Here is a 4,755-nt window from a genome sequence, read left to right on the forward strand (position 1 = left end):
GTACAAGTACAGCAAAAATCTTTACATTTCGTTGAAACCACCAAATTTGTCGCCTACACATTGACAACTCTTTCTCTTGGACATCTCACATCTCTTCTCTTCGAAAGAAACTGAATACAGTAGTATCAGCTAAGAAATCATATAAAAATAGACATATAGATCACAGTGTTTTGCCCATTTCAATTCCCTTATCACATATGGTATTCATTTCTGGGCAGCACCCAGTAGCATCAAAGATATATTTGAAATTAAAAAAAAAGCAGCCAGAGTCATGAGAGGTATGTGACCAACAAACTCGTTAAGAGATGCATTGAAAAATTTCAAAACAGTTCCACTTTCATCTGTATATATCCACCATTCAATGTTCTTCTTTAAAACAACACACAAAATTATGATCTGAACAATTCCAGTCACTAGCATAACACATGTAAAAAAAGATAACATCCACATCCTATGCAAACAACACTATCATCAATAAAAATTCAGCACATTTGTTTTAAATTTACAATACTTTGCTCAAGGGAATACAACAAATTAAAAGACATTAATCGTTAAAAATATATTAAAAAGTTTCTTACTGAAAATTCCTTTAACTCAATCCACGACTTCATAGTTAATGATGTCTTTCATATTCAACCCAGGTATATAATGTTCACCATGATCTCCTTGTAAATGTCTTACACTACATTTGCATTATTGCATATAAATGGACACTGTTCATACTTCTACTTTTATTTGCTTAAAAGCTTGTAAATAATACATTATAAATTGTAATCTTCTCCACTGACCTATAAACATTTCTCATTATATGTTACATTGTGTTTTATTTAATGAGACCCGGTAAGCCAAAAAATCTTGAATTTTAAATTTTGTCGTGTTTTATTTATCTATGAAGATTTATCTTTCAGATGATGAGCCATGGTTTAAGTTTGTATCTGTTTCCTAAGTATGTTTTCTTCCGGTTTAAATGGACATCGCCATTTAAATTTGGCGTGCCCCCTGTTCATCTGGCTCCATTCCTGCAAGTTTGTTTTTTTCTTACAAAATGAAGCTTTTCTCAGCTTCTATTATACATTGGACTTTAAAATTTTCAGAGCATGTTGCCACAAACCTTGCCCTTAATTTAACAAGAGGTTTCAAATAAATCTAAATTATGAAAGTAATCATGTACTGATATGTACTGAAAAATGTAGTTAATTTTTGGACCTGAACAAAAAAAAAATTAATGTACTACATATGCACTTTTCTTTCAAAAGGCCGTGTTAAATTCAAGTCAGTATATGTAACAATAACGTGTACAAAATCAAGTTCCTACTCCTAGCAGTTTCTGAGAAAAAGCTTCATGACCAATCAGAATTTTAACACAGCCGAGGTAAGATGTACCGGGTCCCCTAAACATTGCTCTTACCACGTTTTCAAGTCATACACAGTATATATTCTTTACTAATGCTTTTAACTCTATTGCATTTGTATAGTTCTATGTATGTAGTGTAAATATATTAGTAGGCTATATCCTATACGGAAGTCTACCTCAACCTAGCAACATGCCTGGTGAGAAAAAAACACAACAGAAACATGAATTTAACTTACTACAGTTATACCATTGTATTAAAAAGTAAAAACAGAAGTTACCTATTACTGCATAAAAATTGTACTTATGTATGGAAGTAATATAACAACACTTAACAGCCTAAATGGCAAAATTTTAAGTACTTTGTATTCTTTCTGTTATTCTCAATCAAAGATCTATTCCCAAATTTCAAAATGAAATATAATCTAATTTTCACAAACAATTTCAGCATTAGAATCTTTGTGTCACAGCAGCATCCTTCTGGAAAATCTGGTATTTCCTGCAGTGCATTTACAAACATTGCCCCACAATGCTTCTGGTGTGCATAGTGATTGAAATATTGGGCTAATTTACCTTCACATGCTTTTAAATATGAAAAACACTTTTCAGTACATACCACTAAATTGCCAAAATTGGAGCTTTGATCATAATTCTTATAATAGGTGTACAATTTGTCACTCGAATCAAAAAGGTCACTACTGTCCACAAGCAATGCCCTACATGTGTCACAATGGTGTATCGAGAACACTTGTCAGGATAAAGCCAAAAACATACCTCATACTATTAGTTTCCCCACAATCTCTTGGAATTTCAACATTGGGAAGATGAGGGTCTTGCTGAGTCATATCACAAAGGAACATATTTGAAGCAGCTGGTGTTTGGATAGGAGATTTTTTTAAATCTAATATAATCTGACTCCAATCAACAGACTCGCAATTACCACTAGTTTCAAGTGGTTGCATTAACTTACTGACAGTAACACTGCAAAATGCGGAAATGAATTGATTTGGGGGTGGGTTGGTACAGTGGCCTCCTTTCTGTCTGAGGACTGAGAAAAGAATTTCAAGGCTATCTTGATTGATCTTCCTCATTAAGAGATACCTGTTTCTTTCCCTAATCAATTCATTCACAAGCATTTCAAAAGCACTTATGTTAATTAACAAACCTTTCAGGCATTTTATTCTATTTGTGACATTCCTGTTACTTGAATCATGAAATTGACAAGATTGAATCCATGGTTTCATTTTCTTTAGACATTCAACATGATCAGAGGATGAGGTAACAGCATTTCGCAAATGAACAGGTCCATTAATAGTATAGCAGTTCAGTATGTCAAAAACGTCATTCATATTCTTACAAAATTCTTCAGTAGCAAAACATGTAGGTTGCATTGTGCCATGAGCTACAAGAGTTTGAATGGCAGAAGCTACTGTATGACTTAACACACTCACTGCATCCTTGACTTTCATTTTTGAGAAAGCTGGAAGTTCCACAGACTTTCTAGTAAGCTTTGGTGCAAGTTTGAAATGTCTTATGGAATCACTTTGATAAAGCTGTGAAATGTGTTTCCATGAAGCAGTTCCAAACTCCCCACTACTCAATTGGTGGACAACATCATATTTAAATAGGTTATTTCTAACACTTTTAATAAGATGTGGTGCATCATAGAAGAAAAATATCTTATCTTTACCATGCATAAGGAATGGCTTCTCCTCACTTATTCCTAAATCACGCCTCCAATCCATAAAATTAGAGCCCTGATCAGTAACACAGGTTTTTACAATTAGACCAATTTCCTGCAATTTGTTCAAAACTGTAAAAAATATATCTGCTAATTGTTGGGCTGTTATTCCATTATTCGTGAAGAAATAAGCCAGGGGTTGCTTGAATTTTGAAAAAATACCATTGATCATTATTACTAAGGCACTGTTTGCAATCTTTGGGGTTCTGTCATTCCCAAAATCTTCAAAGCCTACTACAATATCTGAACTGGCGACATAAGATAATTGTGACATTAGGGACATCTCATCCAAAGCTAAATTTACCAGTCTTTCATTGGCTGTAAATGATTGAACTTTCTCCTTCAACATTGCAAACACACTGTCATTAATGCCACAATTTAATCTTACACCTTCTACATATGCCTGTAATGTCCTCACAGAAGGCAGGAACAAATAATGACATAATAATTTGTAGCACTGTGTGCTACAATACAATAATTTCAGAGCAAAGACCTTTACTGAGTCAGCCCATCGCAGTCCATGCTTTGAATTCATTGGCATTTGAATCTGACTTAAAAAAAGATCTAGGGCCTCCTTACCTAAATATTGTGAAGCAACACATTTAATTTTAAGCCTATCTGCAATAACTTTTTGCTTGGTAATCTTGCGATGCTTCACCTTACAATTGCAAACACATCTGCACACTTTTAGTTCTTGGCACCTTCTGCGAAGCCTAACAATTTCTGACGATTTGTTTCGACATTGCTTTTCTAATTTACTAATCAGATCAGTAAAACTGAAATCTGTTTGTACGGAAGCATCACACGTGGTAGAGAAAGTTTCTTCTGAAACTCGAGTGGAGCTGTTTTCAATTTCAAGATGTTCTGAAATTGTTGTCTTAATTTTCTTGCGGTCACTTTCATAATATGTTCTATTTGGGAGCTTCCGTTTTGACGTAAATAAGGGTGGTGCATTAGGTACGTCGAATAACGTGGGTACAGCATTCCACACAAGTTTCTTCCTCTCAGTATTCATAAACATACACTCTTCAAAATGAATTGAACATAGTTTTATATTATTGAACAAATAATCTATGCTTTTGTTCATTAAATCTGATCTTCTGAGATTTATCAGCCATTTTCTGCTTCTGAAAGAACAAACAAAATACAAGACGTAAGATGGACAAGACAAATAACCTGTATTACTTTAAATAAATACATACACCGATTGTACTTGTATTTCCATAAGTATTTAAACTATCCTTCCTGATATATAAATAGGTAACTGATAACTAATAAATGTTTTATAGAATACAATACGTAGGCTACCTACAATGTGGATTAATGGTTATGACTGAGTTATGATTTTCTGATATACACTTAACTCTCTTGATCTTTAGGGAATCTGAAGAACGACAAATTCGGAGATTTAAACTTGTTGTTACTGCAATTTACGGCACTGCACACATTGCCTTTATTCCGACGCATGATTAAAACATTATTATAACATGTTTCATCCCTTAAAAGCACGTGCTGATTGTATTAACGCTATTGCCTGTGCCTTGCCTGCCGCTTGGGCGCTAGTGTCGCGTATGTTGGCAAAAAAAGTGTTGAAGTTGCGTGACTGTATGTCTTAGACTGTGATATAGAGAGAATGTTAATGCAGCGGTTGGTGCACTGACCG

This window comes from Periplaneta americana, chromosome 16, assembly GCF_040183065.1.
Source record: "Periplaneta americana isolate PAMFEO1 chromosome 16, P.americana_PAMFEO1_priV1, whole genome shotgun sequence".
NCBI lineage: Eukaryota > Metazoa > Arthropoda > Insecta > Blattodea > Blattidae > Periplaneta > Periplaneta americana.